This window comes from Lagopus muta, chromosome 3 (assembly GCF_023343835.1).
Source record: "Lagopus muta isolate bLagMut1 chromosome 3, bLagMut1 primary, whole genome shotgun sequence".
In the NCBI taxonomy this organism is placed as follows: Eukaryota; Metazoa; Chordata; class Aves; order Galliformes; family Phasianidae; genus Lagopus; species Lagopus muta.
The window spans coordinates 58,842,159-58,856,999 of NC_064435.1; positions in this window are offsets into that span (position 1 = coordinate 58,842,159).

Below are 14,841 nucleotides of genomic sequence, written 5' to 3' on the forward strand. Positions count from 1 at the left end.
TGCTCTTGTTAAATGGGATGAGAGTGAAGACCCCAACTGAAACCTCTGTCTCCTTCCCCTCATTGGTGTCAGCAGCTTCACTGACCTGGCTGTCTGCAACTCTGGCATAGTCAGAGCAGGTATGAGAGCTTTGGGCGTTCATCAGTGTGCCGCCCAAGGCAGGTGCATTTGATGTTCTTAGAATTAGCCCTGCCATGCATGTAGATGGAAAGTAAGCAATGAGAGGTGCCCCAGTCCCAAAAATACAACAAAAAATGTGCAGGCCATTGAACCCAGATCTCTCACTTCATATCTCATTATTGTACTTCCCTAGATAATTTCACAAGCTATCAAGTCTCAGGCAGCAGATAAACAGCATTAAGTTGAGGCCACTGCTGAATATCGCTCCCCAGCTATGCTCTTGTAACGTTGCTGGCACTCCCCTTCAGTGAGCAGATTGGAAGATGAACCAAGTAACTGAAATGCATGCTTTTGGTTCACTGAGGTCAGTGCTGAGATTATATGAGATCAGGCAGGACTGTCTCAGCAGGCTCAGATCAATGCAACTATTTGATTTACCAACTTCTGTTCAGGTAGCTGTTTTTGGGATCCTTTGTTTTGGAAATTTTGAGCACAATGTGGATTATTTCTGGTGGAACGTTTCTTGTTTCTAAATCAGACAGTTTTTATCATAGAAGAAATGCATTTGCAGTTATTGTCACTGAAACAAAGGCAGCTAACTATGGCTCTTTCTGGAAAAAACAAACAACAACAACAACAACAAAAAAAAAAAAAAAAAAAAAAAAAAAAACCAACAAAAAAGCAATCCAAACCCATAGCATTTCCATTCCATTTGCCCTTTTCAAGCTGACCCTGTCTCCTGTGACATTTCCTTTAAGCATCAGCGTTAGAGATAATTCCAGATTTCAAAATAAATAAATAAATAAAACCAGGCATGTTGGCAATTCTTTGATCAATATAATTAATACCTGGAAAAGAGCTTGATGCATAACAAGATCTTTGTGATTCTGAGGAGTACGTATCCACATCCTATTTCTTTGAGACCGTGAAAACTCCACAGCCAAATTTTGAGACCGTTTGATTTCATAGTCCATAACCATGACTGCACATGTGCTGTACTATTACCACAGTTTTCAAATAGTCAGCTAATAGATGAGTTCTTTTCTTATTTATGTAACTGAATTCTGAGCACTGCATTCTAAAAGTAGTTCTTGTTGGTGTGAAATATGAAAACAGAGAATGTTTGAGCTAGCCTGAGGTTTCCCAAGGAATAGAGTCTGTAATTGTCAGAGCTAGAAGAGCCTAAAAGCATCACTCAGAGTCTGGAGCTGAGGTGTGAAACACATTACTGAGTGCTGGGGGATTCATAGTTACTCGCAGACCACAATGTGAGTGGGCAGGCTTCTGAGCCTTTCTGAAGGGAGGCAAGATGCTTTGATGTGCCCAGTAATTACGGTATGAGTTCTAATTGATGTAAGCAGTAAAGAGACAGTGCCTCATTGTGTGGAAAAAAAGACTGGCAGATACCTCTAGTGATTTGCTGTGCCTCACTAAAAGATTGTCCAAGTGAACATTTCTCCATTCAATCACATTTTCCACTGGAAATTCCTTCTTCCTTCACATACCTTTCAACATAAAAGACTCTCTGTGGGCTCATTTGAATTGTTTGCCACACAGGTACCTCAGATGAAACCACAAGCTGTAGCCACAAAGGAGGTGGAAATACTATTTCAGAGATCTAGTCTCTCTGAGAGTCAGGCTGGCACTGCCTGTCGATTTCCTGCACTTGCCAAAAAGAATCTCTACTCCTTAAGGACTGAAGAAAAATCAAAGCCAACCAAATAAATAAAAATCACTCTCAAGGTCTGAAATGCCTCAGAATTAAGTGTGCTGTGGTTGTGCTGCACTTTCAGAAGATCAAACGTTGTTTCATTATACCCTGCGTTTAAGAAGATTGGAGCAATATTAAACTACTGAGGTGTGTCATATGTCTAATTACTGTATCTGTCTCTGCTTAACAGTAAGAGCTCTCTGTGACTAATTGGGGCTGGAGCTGGTGTCTAAAATCCTCTTGCAGACCTCTGATAAGCAGCATCACACAGGTGAGGAATCAGTGACAGCGTGGGAAACGTGAATCATGTTGGTTGTGATCATAGAGATGAGATCAGAAAATAAACTACCTTCTAGCTAGAGTGCTGGGTGCTGCCAAGGGGTTCTATTTGACTCTATCGTTTGCACCCCAATAAATTGCCATTTGGGGCCTCTGGTTCCCCATCTGGGAAAGCACTGTTTGTCTTAGTAAAAGCAGTAAAGAAGAGCTCTACACAGAAGCTACACACTACCAGAATTGTGTCCTTCATTATTATCCCTCCCTCAGAAAAACTGTGGTGAAGAAGATGCTGCTTTTAGGCAACAAGAGGAAGGATGAGTGCTTGAGACAGACAGATGGGAGTCAGCCGTGGGGGTGACAGTGAATTAAAGCACCAGTTTTGCGTTAATTTTGCTACTTGAAGAACTGTGTTTCAACAGACATTTCACAGTAGGGATACCAGTTGCAACTTGGCATATAATACGATCTGTGCCATACTTACCACTGAGATTTTTCACTAGCGAATTAAAATCTCCATTTTGTTTTACTGTTTATTGGGTTTGAGAAAGGCCTTTTACAGCTACAGTGTCATGGGATGTAGTGGTCCAGATACACAGAAGTGATTTCTTCCTCACCTACTGAACTCAGCACAGCAGCCAGCTGGACAAGTAGCCTTGGCTTCAGGCATGAGCAGGTACTAGTGGATGCAAGATGCAAGCCAGAAGTCACATTCACCATCCTGTAATTCAGGCACTTAGTCACTTAGTCAGGCTGTTTCTGGCCCTCCTGGGCTTTCACTGGCTTACTAGAAGCTTCCTCCCAAGCTGGCAAAGGCACTGTTGGTGTGGCTCTCCAGGAACCAGGGAGTGCAGCCTGTTGCTGTCCCCGCATGGTGGTACAACATGAGAAGGCAACCATAGCAGTTTAGTTTGTGATATAATCCACCTGGCTTTTGTATAGTAAGTGCATCCACCCAAGTCCTGCAGCGAAAGAGACACTTCCACTATGTTTTGGGAAGCTGTAAAAAGTCTCAGCTCTGTGGTAGGGAGCCTGCTTTAGTGAAGAAGAGTTGGACTAGATCATCTCCAGAGGTACCTTCCAGCCCTTGCGATCCTGTGATTCTATGACACAGAAGCGCTTGGAGTGAAAGGTGGAGCTGAGAACGGGAGGATGGGTTCAGGAGGATCTGTTGCTTCGTGAACACTGCAGGCCTTCCATAGGGCATGCTGATGGGCTGCAGTTTTTTAAAGCTTTTAAAGTACACCTGGCTCTCAGACATGGGGTAGGGAGAATTCAGCTGCATCTGCTTTTACACTCACTCCAGAGACTGCTGTGCTGCTAATTCCTTTGAATATTCTCTAGGGGGCATTAATTGCCATTCATCAATAACTACTATGCTTTTCTGTTAGAAGATTAGCACAGAAACTTTGGTGTTTTTATGCAGTTTTGTCCTCTTGGATCTCACAGCAAGAATTGTAGAATGTAATCTGTGTATTTTTTTAAATTAATTTTAACTTCAGTGAAACAGTAGTATAATTATTGTGCATAATTTTGCAGTGAATTTTCAAGTAAAAGTGGTATAATTACAGTCTATTCACTTGATCACCTATGGGTTTATCTCCCATTCAGTTGAACAGGTTCAAAATTAACTGTTTTTCCTCTTCCTAACAATAATAACTGACCATAACCAGATTACAGAATTTTGCTTACGTGTAAACAGTGCTCAATCATCTTGAGAGGTTTAAAGAGCATTCATCTTTTTTGAGTTTGATGAATTGCAGATGATGAGTACTGGGAGTCTATCTCTTTTCTTTTTTGCCCTTCATCTTAGACATTCACCCCTGTTTTATTATGCTACACTTTTTTGAAGAGGATTGTTACTCTAATGCCAGTTAGGGTAGGGACTTGTGTGTAAAATATGTATGCTGCTCAGACTTACAAAGCTGAAATAGTAGTTAAGCAAATGATAGGAAGATGTAATGTAGGAAAAGAGAGGAGTAAAGACAGAGTGGTACTGGTGGGATGCCTTGCACGTGATGGAGACTTCTGGTGGAAGGCTTTCTATAGCATATAAAGCACTTCTTAATAAAAATTGAGAAAGGTCAAAGCCCAGTTGGAGCTCATATGAGGAGAGTGCATTAAAGGTAACAAGAAGGAATTCTACAGGTACACTAATTACAAAAAAAAAGAAGTTTAAAAGAGTGTGGGACCACCAGTGAATGAGGGAGAACAACACAGTGGTTTGAACAATACAAAAGAGTATGCCCAATATGGGGTTCTTTTTTTTTTTGCATCAGTTTTCACAGATAAAGCTTACTTCCAACTCTATACCATCACAATTTATTATGGATGACAGCCTGCAGTGAAAGAATGATGAGTTAGGACTACTACCATTGGATGTACTTAGATCCATAGTGCTTGATGAGATTCATCTGTTGGTACCGGAACAGGAACCTGATGTGACTGTGAAGCTTCTGTCTATCATCAATGAAAGTCAGGATGATATACAGATGTTCATGTAGAATGGGAAAAGATTCTAAAAGGCCTGTCTTTCAAAAGGCAAAGAGAAGAATCCTAATATGCCACCTTCATTGCTGAAAAAGAACATCTTGAAATTCATTTTCAAACGTAGCAAAGATAAGAAGACAGTGGCCTGTATGAAGAGGCAGATGGCACCATTTGCAAATCTGCAGACAGTGTGAAATGGTGGGGAGTGATTGACACACACAGTGACAGAGCTTTAGTCCAGAGGAATCTGCAGGTAGTTGAAGATTGGACCAAGACAAAATGCATGGTATTAAACAAGAAGAAATGCAAGGTCCTACAGCTCAGGCAGAATAAACCCAGCAATAGTATCAGGTGGTAACTGGTTGAACTGCAGCCCAGCTAGAGAAAACTTAGGGGCTTTAAGTAGACTGTCTGAACCATGTATGACTGAGGCAAAACTCAGAGTAAAGTAAACCACACAGTGGTTTACACAGAAGGAGCAGCACAAGCAAAGTTGTTGTTCTCATCAGTCTTTACTTGACACTGATAAGATCAAACATGGAATCATGCATCCCGTACTTTCCCTCCTTCCCAGTTCAAAGAAGGCTGTAAAGAAACTGGAGGAGTCGGACATGGGCTGCCAAGATAGTGAAGGATCAACTGCACATCAGAGGTTGAGGTAGCTGGGCTGGTTTCTTCTGGTGAAGAGGAGGCTATAGGGTGATCTTAGCAACAGCCTACAGTGACTGGAAGAACAAAAGCAATGGAACCAAACTCTTCTGTGTAGTAGCAGAAAATATAGCAAAGCCAGGAACTGCAGTTGGGAGGTTCAGGTTGGGTGGTTGGGAAAACCCATGAAGTGGCATCATGTGACCTTTGAACATGTTATTTCAAGAGGCTGTGCAATCTCCATTCTGGGAAAACCCACAGCTGAGCTGTATCAAACAGAAGGATGGACTACACAACGTCCACAGCTCTCTTTCAAGCAACATTTCTGTGATTCTTTAATAAACATTGCCTGCAAGTAAGAGCAGAAACCTGTGTGATAGCACAGAAGCTAAAACAAGAGTGATCGAGATGAAGAATGAAAAAAAGCAAAAATCTCTAGGATTTTATTTTTAATAATGTTGCTTTTTTCTTTTACATCTCTCCTGACCGAAGTATGGTCAAGTTTTTCTGCCTCTGGAAAGTGTTCCCTGAAACGTTGTTCCTCCTGTTTCTGAAAGCCACTGAGTAAAGAGCTTTTTCTCTTTTCCATTATTAATCTGTGTGTCTTGGTTCCTTTTACACTTCTTTAGGAAGTCTGAAGTCACTTCAGCTGAGCTTTTCTCTGCCGTGAGTTTGTAAAATCATCTGGTGCCTGAGTCATGACTCCTGAATCTTTCTCTTGATTTTCAGTCTTGGGTGCCTCTATGGGGTTTTGTTCTTGCTGTTACTGGTTTTAAAAATGTTTATACTAGATCATAAAATTGTACTGATCGTAACTTGTGTGAAAGTTTAGTTTATGGTCTTATCATTTACCCTGCTTCAATTTCCATTGCACTGGGGATTGCACGGTTCCTGTCATTCACAAAAATGAGAAGAAAGCCAAGCAAGATATGCAGACTAAAGCAGTGAAAGCAGTACACTCCTATAGTACCCTCCTCACATTGCATCCCTGAAGAAAACATTGGAAGTATACAACACCTGCAGAAGCTCGGAGGATTTTGTGAGATGGTAGAGGCTGAAGAGCTAATGGAAATTAGCTACTTCTTTGAGAGTTCCATGATTTTTAAGCAAAAACCAACGTGCTTCAGCCAACCTTGCTCCTCTGAACTCTCTGAGGAGAGCAGCGTGTAGTGAAGACTCTAGAAGTCAGTATTTCAAGGGCTGTGGGAAAGAAAGAGCATGGAGATTGGTGCAGAGTATCCCATCAAACTCAGACTTCATAAATCTCTCTACATTTTGACCTAAACCTGAGACAGTTCAGTGCTAGTGAACTGCAAGTTCCTGCTCTGCTGAAACTAGGTTGTGGCCTCCTTACTCTCCAGACAATACCTTTTGCAAGGGAGTGTGTGTGGGACTTTCTCAGGCTTTCCTGTTGCGTCTGTTTCTGTCTTGTATTAATAATCACTGAACCACAGAAAGACTGATGAGGCTTCATGTTGTGAATCAGGCAGAGTTGGAACTGACATCTGATTCTCTCACTTGCTGCATGAATTTGCCTCACAAGCAGAATATTGACTATCCTGGGTTCCTTTCTTTTGAACAAAATTTGTAGCTCTCCTTGTTGATATTGCCTTGTTTTCACCTGAAGTTTGCATTTTATTAACTAGCATTTTCTGACAATAGCAAAAATATTCAACAGGTCATCACCCATCATACTCTGAAGATAACAAAGAAACTTCAGTATAGGGCATCCCCTCCAATGGATTCAAAGATTTGTGCCTTTCAGCTGTTAATACCATATTAAACCTTTGAGATGCAGAGTTTGCTCAAATGTAGTATAGAATCTGCTGGGTTTTGCTTCTAACTAGGCCTTTATAAATACGTTGTTACATAGCCACAAAACTAGAAATCCTACCAGTTTCATCAGGCTTTTACTAGTAGATAAAAGGAAAAAGGTCTGTAGACTCCAGACAGCTGGTGAGCAACAGGATCCAGTAGGGTGAAGGAGGGAAAGAAATGGAGGAGGTGTGTGGGTGTGAGAGAGAAGGGGAAGATGTTGATGCAGCGGTGAAGTAAATGTAATACTGGAAGTTTTCACTTGTCTATCTTTCCACTTGTCCCACTTTCCCCAACATACTTTCCCCAGCACATCTTTGTTAATAAAATACATTATTTTGTTAAATTCAGCTTCCAAAGGTTGTATACAGTTTTCTGGGACTGACTTAGAACTTTGCTAGGATTAGGGATCTTATTATCTATTTCTTTTCAGTTATATTTGGTGGTTTCCATTTCTTTATGTTATTTCTACATTATTATTTCCCTTGTTTTTTATTTTGGTATGTGCTGATTGATATTTGAATGCCTACTTCTCTGGGAGGTGCCAACTGATTCTGTCCTTGATATTTTTATGTTCAAGTTCTTCTCCAGTTTCACGAACTTTTGATTGGGTGTTGGCTGAATTATGGCTGTTATGAATTAGTTTCTGTTAGTGACTGGAGATTTCACTACCACGTTCAGCCTTTTCATCTGCATGTTTTGCTCTCACTGTGCTACTGGTGTTCCCATTTCTATCCCTAAACAATATGACTCTACAGTCTTCCATCATTCAGATATAGAACACATATTGCTGTAGTTGAAACTAGAAGTGAACTGTGGTGTTGTATTAGGAGGAAAATGAGCTGTTCTCTGAGCTTCTGTCTCATGTGTCCTTGTAGGATTCTAAGTGGTGGAAGGAAAAGAGGCTTTTAGACAGCAGTTACACAGTAGAAACTTCCTTCACTGTGTGAGATGGAGCCCAAGTATGATTGACTGTAAGATCTTACCTATTCAAGCAGTCTCTCACTGCCTCCAGAATGCAGCAGGACAGATTTTTGTGTTTAGCTGCTCCTTTGACGTTGCTTGCATGCCATCAGTGGGTTTTGCACACTGCATATTGTAAGTCTCTATTTTAGAAGAGCTGGCAGAGGAACACTGTAAACTTTGAACTGAGGTTGCATAAGGAGCTATTCTAGGTTTAGCCCTGTTCAATACCTTTATCAACATTTTGAAAAGGAATGTGTAGTCATCACATACATGCAGATGATATACGTTGGAAAGGCAGCAAATCACCCTGTGATCTAGTAGCTGAATGCCAGCATTTAAGGCCTTAAGGTACTGACTTCACTCTGGTTTGCTCAGAAGAAAGAGGCTGTTCAAACCCCTACTCATACCACTTCTTGAAGTGATATGAATGGTGAAATGACTAGCTTGGCATGTTCCCCCATCTATTCTTTCCACTGGAGATAACTATCTCCATGTAACGCTATTTTATAAAGGAAAGTGTCGGATTAGTTTTCTGAGATTTAACAGAAGATCACTCTCTAGAGGTGTCTGAAGGCACTGCAGGACTACCAACACTGCTGGGGTGTGCTGCCTACCTTTCTGTCCGTCCTTTGATAAGGCTAGTAGTGCACAAGCACAGATTATCATAGAGTCATGCTATAGCACTACGTAGCTGAGCACAATACTGTTCATGCTTTTGTCTGCCCTGCATATTAACACACAGAGCCAGGTGGGTTTTTCCTAGCAATTAACATCCTCTTGTAGTAACAGCTCACCTATGGCAAACATGATTATGGTTGATTCTACATACATAAATTTTAAATACTAATGGATGGAAAAATGTGAAACCAGAAGTTTTGATCCAGTAGTTTATATTATAGACCATGCAGCAATTATTTATCACGTGGATCAAGCAGTTTAGGGCATCTTCTAAGATTAAATCCTGCAGAAGTCTCACTGCTATTTGCTGTCAAGTTCTGTCTGCACAAGCAGAGATTGCCAGTGGTACAGAAGTTTTATCCTACCAGGGAAATATTTGTGTATCCTTTGCATACCATTCTTGCAACAATTTTCTCATGTAGACTTACATATAAGTTTTGGTGAGCAATTTCAGCTGAGATGGAGATGTTTGAAAGACTTTGTGTCTTCTCTGGCAAACAGAAAAAGCAATGTGTTTTTCTGAAGGAGGATAATTATCTCAGTGAATGGATGGGAATTAAAAACCTTTTGAAGACAGAAGGGATGAGTATAATGAAGACAGAGAACCTTCCTCTTCCTCTTTCTTTTCTGCTTCCTGTTTCTCTTCCTGTTCCTCTTCCTCATTTGCCTTCAATGCTAAAAACAAGCAAATATATTAAGGAGGTGCTAAGGTGCATCTACACTGGGCTTGAGATGTAGATGTTTGAGTTTTGCTTGAAGTCAGTTGAAGAAGGTGATTTACCTCTGTCCTCCTCACCATCTCCAAATGGCAGGGTGCCCAGCAAATCTTTACTCTCTAAAGTTTGGCCTCTCTTTTGTTTTATTTTTGCACTGCTTATGTTCAGATATAATCTAAGGTTCTACTTCTTGTCAGGAAAAGTCAAACAGTAAAGTCAGATCCAACCTTAAAGGAGCCAATGGATCTGAGTGAGCTTTCTCTTTCCGGAATAATCACCACACACATGAATGTATATTTTCAAGTAAAAATCGCATAAGTAAAATGAGAATTTTCAGGCATGCTTCAGAAGCACCCTGGCATGTAGATGCTGAATTTGGCATGGAATCTCTAACTTCATTACAAGAGGATTTGTGGAAAATCAAAATATTAATATATTGGTGTGAGTAATGCTGATGATTATTATAGGCCCACCTTTTGTTGAACTGTGTAGTCACTGTGAATCAAATGCAATATTTGGGCTGAGTCAGTAGATTTTGCCAGACATTGTATTACTCGTAAATGCTTCCCATTTTATAATATTTAGAAACAGTAAAACTAATGAGACACACACACACCATGTCAGTCAGGACCACTCACAAAGTCTGCTCTTGCTGCACAAGCTGAACAACTTGCTCATTTTTTGACTCCCTGGGGTTGCACCAAACCTTTCTCTCTAGCAGAAGGTATGGTAGTCATGACACTGAGGAAGTGTGAAAGAACAAATGAGCCCTGAGAGAGGAGCAGATAAAACTGTTTCTTTTCCCTCACTCTTATTTCTCAGCACACACACACAAATACACACAGCCATATGCACTGCTCTTGGTGTCCAGTGGTTTCTGCTGAGCTTATTCCAGAACAGGCATCTGGCATTTGCTGCGCTCTGCAGGTGAGTGGTGAGTGACATATGCACAGTGCAGCTGCCTGTATCTGGCGCTTGGGTGATTACTTGTTTGCTAATCAACCAGCAGCCGTTAGGTGAGCTGGAGGTTATCAGAGGATGATTAAGTATACAGAGAGAGAGGCTGTTGTGCAGTTGTGGGTGAAATGCTGGATGATAATTACAGGAGATGTAAGGATTGTTACTGTAACCAGGGCTGCAGCAAAAATTAAATCTATCTATTCAAGCTGCTTGACACTGAATATACAACGACAATTCCCTAAAGCAGAACAAAAATAAAACAAAACAAACCCACTCTGTTGTGCAACAAGAATAAAGAAATATCCCCATGTTTGCATTAAAAAGCTGCAGTCACCTGCAAAAATGATCAGATTTCAAACTAAATCCAATATGCAGTTTTTCACAACCGCTCGCAAAGGACGTCAGGAGGTATGTGTGAAAAGAGAAGGAGTGAAATCTGATAGCTTAGTGCTGCTCAGTTCAATTAGTTTAGCTAGCTGACCAAAATTGCAGGTGTTAATTCTGCAGGTGCCAGTTGGGTCTAATCAATCTGCAGACTTTATCTGTAGCTCAGCTGGCCAAGCAACAGGCTTAATACCTAGCAGAGGGATGGTCACCTGCTATGGTGTGATTTGTTGCAGTATTTTATGAAACATGTAATGAGATACAACTCAGTGTAATTTCTAACTTATTGTGTGATTTATAGCAGCATTTATCCTATATAGAATGAGGAAAAATTCTCAAATGATTTTAAAATGTCATCATTTTATCATTAAAATACACTGGGTGACATCCTGAGGTCATTGTTTTTGACCTCTGAAATAATGGTATTAATTTTGAATAAAATGCTCCTGTGCAGGTGGCTGGAGTTGGTCTGAGAGATCTGGATATATCACGGCCAGAAGAAAAGAGGATAGATCAGGGGCAATCACATTACTGTCTTGGCTGTCTGGGGAGGGCTGCAGACAAGGCAGGGCTCTCAAAACTGCTCAGAGAAAGGACATAATGTGGTGGTCATGAGATGCAGAAAACATGTTCTCACTGGGTAGTAAGATGAAAATTCTTCACCAGGTGGCAGGTCAGATGCTGGAACAGGTTTCTGCAAAATGGTGTAGCCTCTGTCCACAGAGACACTGAAAAGTTGCAAGGCAGCATGATCTGTCTCGAAGCTAACCCTGCCTGAGGTAGCTGGTTGAAGTGATGGCTCCCACACAAAGTTTTTCTGCTGTTCTTTGGTTCCTGTTGAAGTTGGCCTTTGTTGCCTGGGGTGCTTTCTGCTCCGTTCTTCAGCAGATGGAGGATTCTGAAAGAGTTTGGAAAGGATGGCAGAAAACACTTGCTTTGAAAAAGGAGCTTTTGAAAAGTGAATGTGGCTTTGTTAATTTACTGTTTCTATTTGAAAGCTTGCAGCGAATATGTTTCTACTTTCTAGTGGTTAGCTTGCTGACTCATGTACTCCTAAGGACCACACAGGACAAACTCTGCATTGAGTTATGCTCATATGCCTCATAGGCTTCATCGTATCTGCCTGTGCAACAGGAGTTCAATAAACAGCCCTCTCCTCATAAAAACAAGGAAGCCTTTCAGTAGCTGAGAGAGACTGTGAAATCAGATGTTAGCATCCTGCTGTCCCCTCCACCTCTTTCTTTACTCAGTCTGGCCTCCAACCAGGAGCTGCCATGACTCTGAGGCACTGGGACCCAAAGAAAGTTTTGTTGCACGCAGAGTAGGCAAGATGTGAGGGACAGATATGTGGTTGTGGATGTGTGCCCTGGGGAACTCTGTGAGACGTTAATCCTGGCAGGATGGAAGAGACGAGTGTGGTCATATTAGACATTATTTAAGACAGAGAATGGTGTTTTTTCAACTGCATTAAGGTCATTTTCATCATACATCAGTGTTGAATGAGCTGTTGATGCTGGTTCCCCCAGCATATCCATTTCCTGCTCTATTTTCAGTGCTTCTGAAGGCATGTTTGTACTAAATGACGGTGCATTGGTCATTTTGATCCACTCTGCTTTTTGCAAGTGCATGCATAAAGTACAGGTATTCCTGTTCCAGTTCTGGAGCTGCCGGTATCTGGGAGTGATGCTGTGTACAGAAAGTTTCTTGCAAGCTTGCTTCTCACAGCACTACTGGTATAATAAGCCACCTCCCAGTTCCTCTGAAGTACTTTCAAAATTAGTATGTTAAGTGTAGACAGGGGAATTGCAGGGTTTTAAAAAGATAGAAAAGGAATGACATGGTTGTGTATTCATTCTGTCTGCCTTGGTCAGACCTTGCTCTCTGAATTCCTTTACTCTTCTCATGAAGGGGAAAGCCAAGCAGTCTCCTATGGTTGCAGTCTGTGACTTGCAGCCCAAATTGCCCTGTCCTAGGTAACTCACTTGGGCTGCTGTCTTAGAGTCAGAAACTGCTGTGTTTCACTAATTTAAAATGCTCATATCTAAAGGAGAGTGAATAAGATAGTCCTGGGAGGTGTCCTTGACCCCTGGAAGAAATTGAGGATTGTGTTCCTTCTTCCTGGAACTGGTGTTGCTCCTAGGGCCTGGCACTGTGTGGTCACAGTATTCAATGCAGGCATGTTAAATGGGATATCCTTGCAAACCTGTCCTGGCTCACCTGAAAAGTCACCTCTCTGTAAGAACTGAAGAGCTCATGTGTTCAAAACACCTGCTGTGTAAGACCTCCCTTATTTCTCTTCAAGCCTGAATGCTCCTTTCAGAAAAGGAACATTTTGTCTCTTGGTGGCAAAAAAGATGACTAAATGAGTTCTCCCTGCCCCAGCCCCAGTATGCCTGTATGTAATCAGCCAGAGCTGCTTTCAGGTGATCTTACAGTGCAGTAAGGCAGGTCCCTTTGGAGGGCCTCCTTAAGAGGTTGTGGGGTGACACTGTAACACTTGATTTGACAGAATCACAGAATGGCAGGGGTTGGAAGGAACCCCTGGAGGTCATCTGCACCTGAGGAGAGCTGTAGGCCACCTGCACTGTGAACACAGACAGGTTCCTCCACTTTGGGCCGCTCTGAATCAGTCTTAGGAGTGACAGAGGCAATTCTGCAACTTGCAAAGGAGTAAAGAGCTTATCAGACCTGGACCAGCCTGTGCAGGAGATGGATAGATTTAGTAGGAGTGCTGGTCCCTTTCTTCCATTTGGCTGCTGTGCAGCCATGCAGGTTAACGCAGTGCTGGCAGCTCACCACACAGCAGGTGAAGCTGGGAGCTCACAAAATGCCCCGGCCCCTCCTGCCGGCACACTGTGTGGGGCAAAAGGCCTTGCACAAAGAGCTGCTTTCCATGCCCACACTTCCATTTAATGAGCAGTAACTTCCCCCTGCGGACGAGTCCTCGGGCTGTGGCAAGCGGCTGCCCTCTGTTCTGTGTTTGTAGGGTGCCAGGCAGGGCCTCATTTTAGGTTGGTACTTAAGCAGTATTGTAGTAAATTATAAAAGATCCTCTCTTTGATGCCTTGTGGGAGAAGGCTCTGGGCCTGATTTCCCCCTGCCTGGTTCCTTGTGTTGTGCTTCGCACAAGTCACTGTAAAATGCTACCATGCTGATTTGGTAACCACTTTGCCACAGGTATAAATTACAACCTTAGGTGCACAGCGGTGGGGGAATGAGGCCAACTATCTCTAAAGGTCAAAGGAGCATTCATCTCACCACCCAGTCTATTGTGGCTTCATTGTGACTTCGCATCAATCAAAGTGCTGTTGTTGTTAAAGCATTTAAAATCAATACAAAATAAAAAAGGACCCGCACTTTCCTTCTCTGCTTCTTTGTTCCGTGCAAAAATATCTCGTTGTACTCCGTTCTCCTCAAACAATGCTCCCGTATGCACAGGTTACAGATACAAGTTTATTTAGCCAAAAGCAGAGTATGAAGGGATGGTATAATTCTTACCCAGCCTAAAATAGAAGTGAGCAGTGGTTAAAAACAATCGCTGTAATTGTGACTTCCTCAAGCAGAATGGCTCTGATGTCAGATACAGGGAAAGAGGAAACAACCGTTAGCATACATTATGGTTTAACCAAAGGTGCAATTTGTTCCAGCTTTCTAATGAAAGCTTCTCCGCTGTAAAAAGGAAACATGAGCAGAGCAAGCAGAATGCTGTCAGAGATAGCCAGCTGCACAGGAGGGAACGAGGAGCAGCTCTGATACCCTCAGCTGCCCAGCACAGGCGGAGAGTACATGCTTGCCTTCAGCTCTCTGCTTTGATCCGGAGAGAGCCCCACAAAAACAGAAACTTCTACTTGACAAGGTTGAGTTACAGCTCCTAGAGAAAAAAATAATAATAATCTGAAATAATGTAAAATCCAAGATTACGTTTGTTAACCATATCAGGAGTTTTATTTGTTTGTAGGTTAAAGCATTAAGTGGTCAATTTGATGCTAAATTTGAGTGGTTTCTGGTTTCTGGGTATGATGTGTTTATCCAAGAAAGCTGAGCGCAGATCAGTGTCACATTAAGCTATGCCTTTTA